We start from the raw sequence: 16,935 nt of genomic DNA, 5'->3' as shown, positions 1-16,935 counted from the left end.
ATAAAATGTAGTTGCTATGGTTTGAAAATTTCCTCCAAAATCCTTGTGTTAAACTCCCTAGTAGGGCAGTGTTGGGAGATGGTGTCTAATAGGAAAAGGTGTGGGCTATAGGGTCATTGTCTTTAGGGATGGATTAATGCCATTATCTTGGTAGTGGGTCCATTACTTAAGCCGAATTCATTATACAAAGACAAGTTTGGCCCCATCTTGTTCTCTGTTAACCTCTCTAGCTTTCTACCATGAGACAATGCAAAAGAGAAACCCATGCCAGATACCACCTCCTCTATCTTGGACTTCTTAGCCTTTGGGATGGCGAACTAATGGATTTTTGCCTATTATGAACTAGTCAGTGGTACCCTGTTGTAACAGTACAGAAAGAACCAAGACGGGAGTCTGTGACCAGCTCCTGATCTGGTATTTAGAACACTCAGATTCCAATCAGCTTTTCCAATAAGTCACTTTGAGTCACTTTTTTTTCTCTGTATTTATTAAATTGGTTATTTCTTATTTACATTTTGATTGTTATTCCCTTTCCTGATGTCCAGGCCAACATCCCCCTAACCCCTCCCCCTTCCTTCTATGTGGGTGCTTTCCTCCCCATCCTCCCCCCATTACCACCCTCCCTCCCCAACAATCATGTTCACTGGGGGTTCAGTCTTGGCAGGACCCAGGGCTTCCCCTTCCACTGGTGCTCTTACTAGGATATTCATTGCTACCTATGAGGTCAGAGTCTAGGGTCAGTCCATGTATAGTCTTTGGGTAGTGGCTTAGTCCCTGGAAGCTCTGGTTGCTTGGCATTGTTGTTCATATGGGGTCTCGAGCCCCTTCAAGCTCCTCAAGTTCTTTCTCTGATTCCTTCAACGGGAGTCCTGTTCTCAGTTCAGTAGCTTGCTGCTGGCATTCGCCTCTGTATTTGCTGTATTCTGGCTGTGTCTCTCAGGAGAGATCTACATCTGGTTCCTGTCAGCCTGCACTTCTTTTCTTCATCCATCTTATCTAGTTTGGTGGCTGTATGTGTGTTTGGTGCCCCACATGTGGGGCAGGTTCTGAATGGGTGTTCCTTTAGCCTCTGTTCTAAACTTTGCTTCCCTATTCCCTCCCAAGGGTATTCTTGTTCCCCTTTTAAAGAAGGAGTGAAGCTTCCACATTTTGATCATTCTTCTTGAGTTTCATGTGTTCTGTGTATCTAGGGTATTTTGAGCTTTTGGGCTAATATCCACTTATCAAGAGTGCATACCATGTGTGTTTTTCTGTGATTGGGTTACCTCACTCAAGATGATATTTTCCAGTTCCACCCATTTGCCTATGAATTTCATAAAGTCATTGTTTTTGATAGCTGAGTAATATTCCATTGTGTAGATGTACCACATTTTCTGTATCCATTCCTCTGTTGAAGAGCATCTGGGTTCTTTCCAACTTCTGACTAGTATAAATAAGGCTGCTATGAACATAGTGGAGCATGTGTCTTTGTTATTTGTTGGGGCATCTTTTGGGTATATGCCCAAGAGAGGTATAGCTGGGTCCTCAGGTAGTGCAATGTCCAATTTTCTGAGGAACCTCCAGACTGATTTCCAGAATGGTTATACCAGTCTGCAATCCCACCAACAATGGAGGAGTGTTCCTCTTTCTCAACATCCTTGCCAGCATCTGCTGTTGCTGGAGTTTTTGATCTTAGCCATTATGACTGGTGTGAGGTGGAATCTCAGTTGTTTTGATTTGCATTTCCCTGATGACTAAGGATGCTGAACATTTCTTTAGGTGTTTCTCAGCCATTCAGCATTCACTTTGAGTCACTTTTGACCGACAATAAACTTCTCTCTCATGTCCTCAGTAAGTCCCTTCAACTCCTAAATGAGACAGTTGAATCCAATATAAGATCCATGAAGGCAAGGGTTTGGTTCACTGCCATCTGCCCACGGCCTAGAGCCAGGCACACACACCAGGAAGAACTCAACATACTTGTTTAACACATGAAATGGCTTCAAAGTGAGTAACAGCAAACAGAGGAGTTGATTCAATCAGTTCCAAAAATCTCAAGTTTTCTCTTCCCTCTCATTAGCAGGATGAGTAAAACCCCAGCTCATGTGGCTCTTAGCAACCAGTGCTCAAAAGCTGCTCTAGTTGGGTGACCTGCCAGCTGTTCGTTCTTCTATGTGCTCTAATATTATCACGTCAGTATCGCTCCCTCATTGCTGTCACCCGCCCGGCCTCTTGCTCAGATCCACCCGCTCAGCTCAGCTCACTTGTTGCTGAAAACACACTTCAATCCCTCCTACGTCCACCCAGCTTGCTTATGCAAGGTAACCAGAGACTGCACATCCTCCAGAAAAGTTGGGAGCTTTAACAAGAGTACAGGTCTGCAGGAAGCAAGGTTAGATGGCCATTCCCACAAATGCTGAACTCGGAGACTTGTAACCATTTTCTAGAGTCTTCTACGGGTCATTTCATTGTGCAATCGATAAAGTAAAACAGTTTTTAAAAAAAAAGCGGAGACTAATCGCTACAATTGGTGAATCAGCCGCTGTCCTGAGCACAGTCCTCATCTTCCCAACAGCCCTGTAGGCATCCAGTATTGAGAAAGGTGAGGCTCAGAGTATTTATGAACTTCCTAAGGTGATACAAGCAGCAAGTGCTGGAAGCAAGACTCTACCGGGCTTCCAATTTGACTGCAACATTGTGAATTTCACAGCCTAAAAAGTCTTAAGACCCACCCAGACCAACACGGTGAGTAGAAAGTGGAGTGATGATCACAAGCCATCCAGTTTTTTCTCGGCTGTATGTCTACCCCTACAATTGAAATGACCTCTTTTTCTCTCGCTCCAATACAGAACGCTGGCAGCAAGGCTGGGTTATGAGGAGATGTTTGGCGATTACTGGGTGAGACGGAGGTCAATTGTCATGGACCTTGCAGCCTTCATATTATGGATGGCAAGCGGAAGCACAGACATCTTCAGAAGCTCACCCAGCTACTCATTAAGAGAAAGATTCTGCTTTATCTACCACAAAACCCTGGTTTTCTAAAAGAAGGAAAGAAAGAAACAAAGAACAAGACAAGCAATAACACCTGCGTCTTTGTCGCTGGCCATGAAGATGAAATGAGGTAGTGCCTCTATGGTGATCACTCTGACAGGAGACAGGCGCTGCACATGTCAGAGGCTCTGATGCTGACCCCACCCCTATCCCACGAGTCTCAGTCTTTTTTAGTAGACTGAGCAATGGCTCTTGCTCTATGTAAGTATTAAGAAAACCAAGTTCTTGGATGTGGCTGGGCTTCGTGCTGTCCACCTCGAACACTACCTTTAATTTTCTGAGGTCGTTGGGTGTGGCGTTTCAGATGTTCCCAGGTGATTTTTCCAGGTGACCAGTGTGTGAGTGAGGTCGAGGGCAATTCTGGCCCTGGCTTCTCATCGTTACAGAGATTTGAAACAGGAGAGAGAAGAAACATAATAGACAAAGTGATCATGGGGGAAAATTCATGTCTCTGTCTGTTTAAACCATTTTAATTTCTCTTATTCCAGGCACTTTTTTGGACCTTGCTGAAGCTACAGACCCCTCCGTATTCCAAGGAAGGATATTGATTGGAAGGTCACAGAGGGACTGACCCCAGCTAGACTAGGCTCCATCAGAAGGCCGATGCTTGCAGTTGAAAGCTCAAGATCTGGGAGAGGACCGCATGCCCAGGGTCTGGAGCCCAAAGAATTGGGGGCTTTGCACATATAGCACATACTTGGATCACACATTAAATGATACCCACTTAAAGGAGCTGTGGAGACTCCATGTCTGAGTCACCAGAGTCTCACCAGTGGGAGAACCAACACTTCCCAGCTACACGTTTTCAGGATGGAAACCAATCGTCCCTTTAGTCCTTTCTCCCAGATTCCACATTTCAATGTTTAAAAGGTTCTACCACCACATCAGGAGGATCGAGTGGGAGGTGAGGAGGGAGTAGAAACAGGTTGCATAGACACGTCTGTGGGAAGCTTCCTGTTAAAGGGAGGGAGAGAGGGAGGGAGGGAAGGAGGGAGTGAGGGAGATCTTCTTTTTAAAAAAAAGAGACATGATGATTTTTTTTCTTCAGTAGAAAAGACCAGAGTCTATTTAAATGCTTTTGGGCAGAGGTCTGTGAAAAGGAAAAGTCAAATAGTGAGAGCTGAATCACTAGCTCAGGTCCCTAACAAGGCAATGGGTCCAGTGCTCACAGGAGAAGGGACCACTATTCTGTCACAACAGGAGAGAGAATAAATAAGGAAAGAAGGGGAGAGCCACCTTTACAAATATGGACAAACTCAGTGGGCCTAGACGTGCATGCACGCGCGCGCATGCGCGCGCGCGCGCACACACACACACACACACACACACACACACATACACACACACCCCGAATATTTGTGGCTATTCCCAGTACTCTACAGTACTTCCCTGAATTTGAATTCTCAACCCCATCCCAAAAAATAAGCATTCTAGCCTCCATTTTATGGATGTGTCAACAAAATCCAAAGATCATTTGAAATTGCTCTGGTTATGTAACTAGTTTTATTAATAATATAGTGCTAACATTTCTGTAGTGCTCACTAGTGCTTGTATTCTAAGAACTTCTATCATTTAGTCTTCTTAGCCCTAAGACACAGGGACTAGCACTACCGTGGTGTCTTAGGGTTTACTGCTGTGAACAGACACCATGACCAAGGCAACTCTTATGAGGACAACACTTAATTGGGGCTGCTTATAGGTTCAGAGGGTCAGTCCATAATCATCAAGGCAAGAACATGGCAGCATCCAGACAGGCCTGGTTCAAGGGTAGCTGAGAGTTCTACATCTTCACCTGAGAGCTGCTAGCAGAAGACTGACTTTCAGGGAAAGAAAGGAGGGTCTTAAAGCCCACAACCACAGTGACACACCTACTCCAACAGGGCCATACCTTCCAATAGTGCCACTCTCTGGACTGAGCATATACAAATCATCAAACCTAGGTTTGCTGTTCAAAACACAAAAAACATTGCAGCCTGGATTATTGGCTCAAGATCTAACAGCTTCAGTACAGACACAGCCCTGGATCCCAGAAGTGAGACTTCAAGAGATAAGCTACTTCTTATAGGAAACAAAATGACAAAGGTTATCCAAATTCTCAGAGTATTGAGGCATGGGTCTGGATAAAGGTAAACCTGCATTTTGTGTGAACTTCTCTGTACTAAAACTGAGGTAGGATGTCTGAGGCAAATAAAAGAAGCCCAAGTGTGCTCTTAATAGACTTCATGTCTCACTAGCCTCAACTGGATAACAGTCTCCCGCAACTAACTCCCTGCAGCTCAGATAACCTTTCTAATGGGAACTTGAAAGAAGAATTCCAGTTAAGAATGGTTCAACTTAACTAACTGTTAATTATCCTTTAAGGACAATAGGTGGTTCCATCCCATGAAGTAAATCAGTTCTGCCAGGCACTTGCCCAGCTCAAGGCATAGAGAAGTGAAAGCTTATAGCCTCATGCTTGCATCAAAATATGCATAATCAGACAAGTATTGTGACACGAACCCACTTCATGTAGTGCATGTCTTCAAAGGGTGATGGAAAGAGAGAAGAGTAGCAGAGACTGCCCATGGGAAGCCCTGGGGGACAGGCTCTACAGAGGACTTGTCACTTTCAAGAAGAAAAGAAAAAGGTTTGCCTGATGAGTAAGGCAAGTAAGGCGGGCAAACAATTCAGGCAGAGGGGCCAATATATACAAAGTGGGGAAAGAAAGAAACGGATCTAGTCTAAGCGACTGCTCATCTGCTCATAGCTCAGTCCAGCATCAGTAGAGGTGTCAGCTTTAAAGGACGGACGATGGTCATGCCCAACAAGGACATATAACCAGGTAGGGAATCTAATCTCTAATCCTGCTGCTACCCTGGGAAGCTGTTCTTTCACTAGTTTCACCTCACACAATGGGGGCTCACCAGGTGCCCACCACAGGGTAAGTGGATGAAGAACAGGCAGTGAAGCCACAGTGGGATCCTACTCAGCTCCAGAAAGTGTGGACTTCTGCCATTTTTAACATCAGGGCTGAAACTGGGAAAACAGGCATCAAATACCGTATGCCAAGGGAGTCAACACATGGAGAGAGAGAGAGAGAGAGAGAGAGAGAGAGAGAGAGAGAGAGAGAGAGAGAGAGAGAGAGACTGGTTAACAGAGTTAGAGAGAACAAGAAGTAAGGACAATTAAGGAGAGGTAGCCAGTGAGTACTGAGTTACAGTGATAGAAGAGAAATAGCAAAGTAACCACTGTTAATTAAAATAAGTGTTTTAGAACATGTGGAAGACACAGGGCCTACATAGGTCTGCACTAGGTCCTTTGCATATATATTATGATTTCCCATGTAGTACTTTTATGGGATTCCTGAGGGTACAACAGATGTGTCTCTGCTTCATGTATTTTTCTCTTGGGCTCTTTCTGTTTTTTTTTTTAATTTTTGGTCCAGTTCCAATATGTTTATTTTTGTTATATCATATATCATATCATTATCCCTTAGAGGCCTCCTTGTTTTCTAATGAGAGACAGAAAGAGGTGGATCTGAATGGGAGGAGGTGGGGAGAGACTGGGAGGAGCAGAGGAAAGGAAAATTGTAATCAGGATATATTATGTGAGGAAAGGAATCTACTTTCAATAAAAAGAAAAAATAGAACAACAAAACATGTAGAAAAGGATGGGATGTCACATGTTCTCACCAAAGAAATAGTAAGGGCTTGAAAGGGTGAGAGGACTAGTGACCTTAGTTTGGTGATTTCGCAATGAACACACGTATTTGAAATATCACATTGCACCCTATAAATAGGTACAATTATTTACCAGTTAAAGCTAAAGCCAAGGTTGCCAAGGATGGAAATGTGTGCATGTGGTCCCAACTACTCAGGAACCAAAGTGGGAGTATTCTTGGGTCTAGGGATTTAAAGTCACCCAGGGAACTTTGTGAGGCTTCATGGAAAGTCAATCAACCAATCAGTCAATAAACAAATAATCAAGAGTTCAGAAGAACTAAGGCTCTCCTATCCATAGCAGTTGGAAACAGAGCTTCTGTTTGAACACAGATCAGCCTGATGCCAGTGCCCACAGTCTGTGCTGTAACGACCGCTTCTCTGGGATGGCTTCTAAATTGATCGTGCCCTGCTATGTAGCAATGAGATGAAAGCATGAGTGTCCGTGGTGTCAAGGGGAATGCCATTCCAGAAACTTTGTTTTCTTAACAAATGAGGTTTAGATGCGTGCCCACCCCTTGCTCATTATAAAAGATTCATTTGCTACCCAAATAAATAATGAGGTTGTAGCTGTCTGCATTCAGCCATAGGAAGACACATAATTGTATTTCTTCCATCATGGAAGAACCAGCTGTGACACTAATAAAAAGGACTGCTTTTCAATTATTTCAACAGAGTAAATAAACCTCCCTCGTGGTTAACAGAAAATTGGTTTCCTACAGAGTTGACAGATCTGAGGGACCTGAGGGGGAGGTGGCTGGGGAGTGAGAGCTGAGCTCTTCCTCCTCCACTAGTGCTTCCTTCTGAGGATGTGGTCTGAAGGTGCCTTGGATATTAAAGATATTTTCGGTTCCTTTCAGGAGATTACCAAGTGCACATCAGCTTTCCCCTTCCCCAGCACTCACCCTTCTGGTGGCAGGAAAGGCGGCTCCATTGTTTCTACAGAAGACTTTATGGCTATCACTTCGTCAATGCTATCAATTCATCAATGCTTTCCCACTCATTCATCTCACAAATATTTCTAAAACGAGTGACTTCTTTCCCCACAAACTAAACACTTGCTATGTGTCATCTGCACACACAGCTTTGGGGATACATTTGAAAGCATCAGCTCTTGCCTCAAGGTGTGAATAGTTTAACAGGGATATAGACCCACCCATCACTTTTTATGGGCCTTTCAAAAAGATTTCAATCCCAGTGGGAAAGGTAGTAGTAGAGTTTTCAAAGTCTTGGTAAATAGAATAAAAAAAGCCTTTTGCCTCCGGCCCTTAGCTAGAGTTACAATCCAAAGCCAGCAAGAGATCATTCAAAAATGAAGATGATGTAGCTTTCCAATGCTAACAGTGAGAAATGTGATTTTACTTACAGAATCTTAGTGGACATGAGCCATAATAGGAAGCAGATGACACACCTAAATTGAACAATTCAGAGACTGTTTCCTTACAAAAGTGTATGAGTGTGTGGGGATCAATGGTGTTGGTGGAAGAGGCTTCACCAGGAATATGGGAGAACCCAGGGCTAACAGCATCCAGGGCTTACCCCTTCTAGGTTCAGAAGAACCAGGAAGTGGCCTGGCAGAGAGAGCTGGACTGAGGAGGGAAGCAATTGTGTAGCCGAGTTGGTGATGAGCCCTAGCCTGACCAGGACGACTGGACAAGGAAGGTGTGGAGAAAACAACAGTTTTAATCACCGTTCCTTTGCCGTGAAGGGACACTGTGACCACAGCAACTCTTTTTTTTTTTTTATTAACTTGAGTATTTCTTATATACATTTCGAGTGTTATTCCCTTTCCCGGTTTCCGGGCAAACATCCCCCTCCCCCCTCCCCTTCCTTATGGGTGTTCCCCTCCCAACCCTTCCCCCATTGCCGCCCTCCCCCCATAGACTAGTTCACTGGGGGTTCAGTCTTACCAGGACCCAGGGCTTCCCCTTCCACTGGTGCTCTTACTAGGATATTCATTGCTACCTATGAGGTCAGAGTCCAGGGTCAGTCCATGTATAGTCTTTAGGTAGTGGCTTAGTCCCTGGAAGCTCTGGTTGCTTGGCATTGTTGTACATATGGGGTCTCGAGCCCCTTCAAGCTCTTCCAGTTCTTTCTCTGATTCGTTCAACGGGGGTCCTATTCTCAGTTCAGTGGTTTGCTGCTGGCATTCGCCTCTGTATTTGCTGTATTCTGGCTGTGTCTCTCAGGAGCGATCTACATCCGGCTCCTGTCGGTCTGCACTTCTTTGCTTCATCCATCTTGTCTAATTGGGTGGCTGTATATGTATGGGCCACATGTGGGGCAGGCTCTGAATAGGTGTTCCTTCAGTCTCTGTTTTAATCTTTGCCTCTCTCTTCCCTGCCAAGGGTATTCTTGTTCCCCTTTTAAAGAAGGAGTGAAGCATTCACATTTTGATCATCCATCTTGAGTTTCATTTGTTCTAGGCATCTAGGGTAATTCAAGCATTTGGGTTAATAGTCACTTATCAATGAGTGCATACCATGTATGTCTTTCTGTGATTGGGTTAGCTCACTCAGGATGATGTTTTCCAGTTCCAACCATTTGCCTACGAATTTCATAAAGTCGTTGTTTTTGATAGCTGAGTAATATTCCATTGTGTAGATGTACCACATTTTCTGTATCCATTCCTCTGTTGAAGGGCATCTGGGTTCTTTCCAGCTTCTGGCTATTATAAATAAGGCTGCGATGAACATAGTGGAGCATGTGTCTTTTTTATATGTTGGGGCATCTTTTGGGTATATGCCCAAGAGAGGTATAGCTGGATCCTCAGGCAGTTCAATGTCCAATTTTCTGAGGATCCTCCAGACTGATTTCCAGAATGGTTGTACCAGTTTGCAATCCCACCAACAATGGAGGAGTGTTCCTCTTTCTCCACATCCTTGCCAGCATCTGTTGTCCCCTGAGTTTTTGATCTTAGCCATTCTCACTGATGTGAGGTGAAATCTCAGGGTTGTTTTGATTTGCATTTCCCTTATGACTAAAGATGTTGAACATTTCTTTAGGTGTTTCTCAGCCATTCGGCATTCCTCAGCTGTGAATTCTTTGTTTAGCTCTGAACCCCATTTTTAATAGGGTTATTTGTTTCCCTGCGGTCTAACTTCTTGAGTTCTTTGTATATTTTGGATATAAGGCCTCTATCTGTTGTAGGATTGGTAAAGATCTTTTCCCAATCTGTTGGTTGCCGTTTTGTCCTAACCACAGTGTCCTTTGCCTTACAGAAGCTTTGCAGTTTTATGAGATCCCATTTGTCGATTCTTGATCTTAGAGCATAAGCCATTGGTGTTTTGTTCAGGAAATTTTTTCCAGTGCCCATGTGTTCCAGATGCTTCCCTAGTTTTTCTTCTATTAGTTTGAGTGTGTCTGGTTTGATGTGGAGGTCCTTGATCCACTTGGACTTAAGCTTTGTACAGGGTGATAAGCATGGATCGATCTGCATTCTTCTACATGTTGCCCTCCAGTTGAACCAGCACCATTTACTGAAAATGCTATCTTTTTTCCATTTGATGGTTTTGGCTCCTTTGTCAAAAATCAAGTGACCATAGGTGTGTGGGTTCATTTCTGGGTCTTCAATTCTATTCCATTGGTCTATCTGTCTGTCTCTGTACCAATACCATGCAGTTTTTATCACTATTGCTCTTCTTCAATTTCCTTCTTCAGTGTCTTGAAGTTCTTATTGTACTGATCTTTTACTTGCACAGCAACTCTTATAAAGGAAAGCATTTGACTGGGGGCTTGCTAACAGTTCAGAGGTTTACTCCATTGCTATCATGGCAGGAATCATGACAGCATGCAGGCAGACAAGGCTCTGGAGAGTAGCTGAGAGTTCTACATCTGGATCTGATCTACAGGCAGCAGGCAGAGAGAGTGAGACAGAGAGACAGACAGACAGATGGGCAGACGGACAGGCAGGCAGGCAGGCAGAGATACTGGGCCTAACTTGAGCGTTTAAAACCTCAAATCCCGTCCCCCAGTGACACTTCCTCCAGTAAGGCCTTACCCACTCCAACAAAGTCATACCTCCTAACCCTTGTCAAGTAGCACCACTCCCTAATGACCAAGTGCTCAGATCTATAAGCCTATGGGGGGGTGTCATTCTTATTCAAACCACCATATAACTACCTTCTCTTATTTGTCTACGAAGGTTTTTCTTCCCTTCATGTATAAGCTGTCTTCTGCCCTGAATCTGGCAATGAATCAAAATCTGTTAGATATGTTAGGTGATTAAGAAAATTAGAATAGACCAGAGAGGGAGAGAGAGAGAGAGAGAAAGAGAGAGAGAGAGAGAGAACAAAAGGAGGAGAAAAAACAGATCCTGAGAGATTTATATGTCTGAATAAAAGTTTAATTATTGTAACCAAGCCCTTGGGAAGCCACTAAATAATTCTATACTTTATTTGTATATGTACATGTGAACTCAAGTACATACATGTACAGGTTGATAAACACATGTATGTGTGTAGGGCAGAGGTGAAGCTAGGTGTCTTCCTCTATAGCTCATCACCTCATTTTTTATTTAAAATTGCATTTATTTTTTATGCATTCATTGCGTGAATGTTTGTGTATGCATGTGTGTGTATGCATGTGTATGTATGTGTGTGTGCACGCACACATGCTGCATGTGTGCATGTGTGTGTATGCATGTGTATGTATGTGTGTGTGCACGCACACATGCTGCATGTGTGCATGTGTGTGTATGCATGTGTATGTATGTGTGTGTGTGTGCACGCACACATGCATGTGCATGTCCTCCACAATGTATGTGGAAGTCAGAGAACAACTTTTGAGCATCAGTTCTCTCCGTCTACCATGTGGGCTCCGAGACTGAACTCCAATCGCCAGGCTTGGTGGCCAGTCCCTTCACTCACCGGGCCACCTGAGCAGCCCTCCATCTTAGTTTTTGAGCAGAACCCCTCACTGAACCTGGAGCTCACTGATTGGCTGGTCTGCGTGGCTAGTTAGCACCAGGAATCCTCTTGCCTCCCCCTTTAGGACTTTGATCCCAGGTAATTAGTTTGGGGATCTTTTTTATTTTAATTGAATTGTATGGATATTTTACCTGTGTGTATATCTATGTACCATGTATGTGTCTGTGGTAGCCTCAGGGGACAGAAGAAAGGATCTATTTCCCAGTCCCTGAGGTAGAGATGATTTGTGCCACCACATAGGTGCTGGGAATCAAACCCTGGTCTTCTAGAAGAACAACAAATACTTTTAACCAATGATAACTACTCCACTATCCCTGGTGCATAAGTTTTAATATGAGGGCTGGGGATTCGAACTCAGGGCTTCCTCAACCCCCAGTGAATGATTTAAACTCAAGTCACTAGTATAATCATATTGATAGAACATTTCTTTGTCATAAAAGATGGATTGGAGGCCAATGAATATAGAAGAGAAAAAACTAAAGAAATAAATAGTGGATGGAAGTGAGAACCTGGACACAGGCCACAATTATGGAGATGAGGAGAAAGGGTGGTTTAGGCTTAAATGGCTCATGAGATGAAATGGGCAGCCTTCAGGCTGGTTCCCAGGGTTCTGACAGGAATAACAGTGCATAGCCCTACTTGCTGGAACTAGAAGAGAAAGAATAAGGTCAGCAGAGGAGACAAATCAGGGTGGCCTAAGGCATACTGAGTTCTGTTTCCCAGCCAAATGAGCCAAGTAGAGCTATTTTGATTTGAGTCTCAAGAGTCCGAGGGTGGACAGAGGTGGGCTAAAGTAGACTCACAAGACATGGGAGAACAGTGGTGACAAGGCCAGGATGATTCACTAGGGGTGGTAGGAGAGAGGGCTTAGGCGAGGTGTGACTCTCATGCCCTCTTCATGAGTTGAAAACAAGAGTTCCTCCTCCATGGAGAAGTGTGTCAAAGAGCTTTGTGAATAGCAGATACTGACAGACATTCAGATGTAGAGAAAAGGTAAAAATGCACAGAAAGTTGGTTGTCTACTATGTCAGACCACACAGCAGCTGCTTTGTGACCAATAAGCACTACAGCATTGTCTGTGCATTGCACTTCCTACGGATCTGTCTCTTGTTCTACATACTGTCAGGGGGAGCAATAGACCCTACAGTGAAAAGAGCTTGCACTCTCCCTAAGCCTCAGCATCAGCAGGTAATCCTAAATGTAATAATGTGGCACACTGATGACTCCAAACTGGATATACAGCCCAGTGCCTCTCTGTAACTGACACTCTTTTCTGTCCATTCTCACTGTAGAACGGTGACTAATGTTCTTTTCTCCATTTGAATTCAGGGACTGATGAAGCCAAACCCCTTGGAGACATTTGAGTAAGAACTGGGTTGTTTTATTGCTTTGTTTTAATTAATTTGAAAATCATCGATACTGTGCAAATGGCAACTGACTCATCAAAGGTGGGTGTTTAGAAGGGATAAGTGGGAAAGTCTGATAATTTTTCTCATTAATTAATTTGGTTCTGAAAATAAGCAACGGTCCACATTCTCAGTGAAATAAAACAGACTAAAGAATAGCCAAGAGGTTAGGCCTGAGGTAGAATTATTTAAATTCTACCCTGGATATAGAATCTCACTTTGGGCAGCCATGCAACTGTGTGTGTGTGTGTGTGTGTGTGTGTGTGTTTATGTGTATACACACACATATAAGATTTTCCCTAAAATTTCTATGAATCCATGCTCTTTTATGATAAAAAGTTTATATTAAAAACACTGAACACACATGTGCTATGTAAAGTAAATACATCATTTATTATAATTATTATAATAATAAATATATTACAGTAGCTTGTTTTCACTATTTTAAGACTATCTGATTAATATAATGACATTCACTCCTTTATCTTACACCTAATAAATCAAGACTCTTTGGCTGCTGGCACCAGAAATTACAACTAGCAAGTATAGAACAGAATCTTCTGGGGAAACATGGAGCTTCCACAGATTTCAGAGAAAAGCAGGGAACTGGGCTTAGCAAAGTAAAAAAAAAAAAAAAAAAAAAAAAAAAAAAAAAAAAAAAAAAAAACAGAAGCCAGGGAACTAGAGAGATGATTCAGTGCTTAAGAGTATTGGCTTCTCTTGCAGAGGACTTGAGTTCTGTCCCAGCACCCTCATGGTGGCTCATTTGTAATTCTAGCTCAAGGGGACCCAATGCCTAGAATACGGCATCAGGCACATACGTGGTACGTATACATATATGCAAGCAAAATACTCCTACACATAAAATAATACAAGTGAATATAAAAGGATGCCAGGGGAACTGTGGGCACACATCTTCAGGCACCCAGTGAACACCACCTGCCCTTCACAGAAAGATCTGGTCAGCCCAGTGAAGGTCAAGTGTCTTCTGAGGACACCTTGCTATTTGTCTGTCCAGGAAATATTTGGCATCCATTACATTTCTTTTGGAACTAAGGTTAGCATCATGAGCAAACACTGCCCCCCCTACCAGAGTATTTTATTTTTATATTGCTGTGGCAAAACACCATGACAATGGAAATTTATAGAAGTATTGAAGTATTTAATTGGGCTTATGGTTCCAGAGTTTTAGAGTCCAGGATGGCAGCAGGAATAGCAAATAACTAACATCTTTATCCACAAGTAAAAAGCAGAGGGAGGGAGAGAAAGACACACACACACATACACACAGTGTGTGTGTGTGTGTGTGTGTGTGTGTGTGTGTGTGAGAGAGAGAGAGAGAGAGAGAGAGAGAGAGAGAGAGAGAGAGCCTGTCCCCAACAATCCACCCCACATAATACTTCCCAAATGGTTCCATTAAATGGAGACCAAACAAATGAGCCCATGGAATGATTCTTATTCAAACCACCACATTCTACTCCCTACCTCCAGTGACTTATGGGCATAACACAATGAAAATTGTATTTTGTCCAACTTTGAAAGTCTCCATAGTCTTTTATAGTCTGAATATCATTTTGAAGTCCAAAGTCAAGTTTCTTTCTTGAGATTCGAGGCAATTTCTTAATTGTAACCTTCTGGAAAATAACAAAGAAGATTATTTATTTCCAACATACAATGACACAAAATTCTCATTACCTTAGTGTCAACTGAAGCAAAATCAAAACCCACAAGGCCATCTTTAAATCCTGTAGCTCCATGTATGTCAGGGGGCTTAGTGGGTCTTCCATTTCAGTTTTACTGAATGAAACATACTTCTCTTTACTGGGCTAGTACCACTCCCTGTGTGCAGCTCTCCTTGGCAAATATCTCATGGTGCTGGCATATCCAATATCTTAGGGTCCCAACACAATCCAGGTTTCACTTTCAGAGTATTACAAATGGGCTCTCAGGACCTAAACATAAGGACTTCCTTGACCCATGCCTGTCCTCGGGAGCTCCCTTTAACTGTGGGGGAAGGTTCTAAAAGCTCTTCATTCATGTAAACGTTCATGATTCTAAAGCTAGAACCACATGGATAACACAATCAAGTTTGACTCTCAATTGGGGTGAATCTCAGTACTCTAGAATCACACCTGCAGCAACCTTGACTTCTAGTACATTTTTAGGAGCAGAAATTCCTTAGGCCTTTTCCTTTCACAAGTTGGATACTTTAGTTGGGTAAGGTCTTACATTGAAGGCACACCTTCATTTTTCCCATCTTAGATCAGACCTCTCCTTAAATTTCCTTTTTACAGTGCAAGCCTTGGCTCCAGAACTAAATTTCCTGGTGCTCTTTTTTGCTCTAGACTCTTCATTTTGTATTCCTTTCTATCCTACTTGCTCTTTTTCCTTGTCGACCTACATAAGACAAACTACAAATGACTACATGATAGAATCAATATTAAGATGCCTCCACAACTCGAAAAAAGAAATTAGTCATTACTTTTCAATTTAGTGTCAGAAAAATTCTTAAGACAGGGAAAGAAAGCAGCAATGTTCTCTGCCACGATGTCATAGGAATGGCATCTACCCTACTTACTGATGTTGTTCCCCTCTGAGACCTCCACAATCCACATAGCTCTCACTCAGTATTACTATCTTTCGAGATCCTACTTGGACGGCCCATTTAAGTTTGACTTACAGCATTCAAATGCTTTCCTAGTCCAAAATCCCAAAGTCTTGCACGTTCCTCCAAAGAACTACATGGTCAGACCTGACAGCAGTAGGCTACTTCCTGGTACGAACTTCTAGCTTAGGTACTTTTCTATTGCTGTTATAAGACTCCATGACCTATGCAACTAAGAAAGTGTTTAATTGGGCTTACAGTTTTAGAGGGTTAGAGTCCCCAATGGCAGAGCAAAGACCAGGCAGCAGAAACAGCTAAGAGCTCAAATCTTGATTCATAAGTAAGAGGCAGGGAAAAAGAGACCAAAAATGGCAGTAGTCTGTTTAAACCTCAAAGCCTGCCACCAGTGACACACCTTTTCTAACAACACACACCTCCTAATCCTTCCCAAACAGTTCCACCAATGGGGGCAGGGGTGTATATGCAAATACATGAGTCTATGAAACTATTCTCATTCAAAATATCACACAGAAAATAATTTTTACTTACAATTTTCAAAGTATAATTTATATACAAGTATATATCTATCTAGAAATGTGTTAAAGTAGTCTCTACCTCCATATCTGTCCTTCTCTGATATTGAATCCATTTACTTTGTCTAGATCAAAAATGGAGTCAGGATCATGATATGACTGGAAACCAGATTGACTGAGAAACTGAGGTGGGAATAGTTTGAAGAGAAGGAAACTTGATGAACTGACTTCCATGGCTATGCTCCCAAAGGGCTTATGTCCATGTTCAGAAGAAAATGAAATGTGCTTTATTTCTGGTAACTGTGGTTAAGATCAGTCAGTAGAGGTTCAAGGGAAGCAGGTGTCATTTACAAACAGAACTTCCTAGCAGTCAGAACTACTCTACTCTAGAAAGATGGAAAGGCCTATGTTAAGGGAGTTCCAGATTAGGCTGCTATGGTGGTTTGAATGAGAATGACCTGAGTATTTGCTTAAAGACTGAAGCTAAAGTTGAAATCAAAAATGTCTAACTCTATAGGTGGTTGCTTCAGAATTCCAAAGCAGTTTTCACTCACACATACTAATATAGACTCTACAGGACATACTATAAAAACTGGTGTAGGTCTTCCTTCTCTCTAGGGTTGTTGGCAACAGGCCCATGAGAACAAAGGGAGCAGAGAGACTAACAGAGTTTCAGACAAGCCCTGTGAGTATGAACGGTAATAATGACAAACCAGAACCAGCTTCAGGAAGACA

The 16,935-nt window shown here is 42.8% G+C and overlaps 1 protein-coding gene across 1 annotated transcript in view; it reads left to right on the top strand.

Annotated features, from left to right (window-relative positions):
- The first annotated feature begins 5,422 nt into the window (after positions 1-5,422).
- Positions 5,423-16,935, top strand: part of Mysm1 (myb-like, SWIRM and MPN domains 1) — a 104,352-nt gene continuing 92,839 nt past the window's right edge. Inside the window, exons 1-2 of the mRNA XM_063288579.1 lie at positions 5,423-5,851; positions 12,986-13,104. The gene's annotated coding sequence lies outside the window, so the exon portion shown is untranslated. The remainder of the gene's footprint in view (positions 5,852-12,985; positions 13,105-16,935) is intronic.

Source organism: Rattus norvegicus, chromosome 5, assembly GCF_036323735.1.
Source record: "Rattus norvegicus strain BN/NHsdMcwi chromosome 5, GRCr8, whole genome shotgun sequence".
Lineage (NCBI taxonomy): Eukaryota > Metazoa > Chordata > Mammalia > Rodentia > Muridae > Rattus > Rattus norvegicus.
This window is presented reverse-complemented; position numbering and strand designations above follow the sequence as displayed.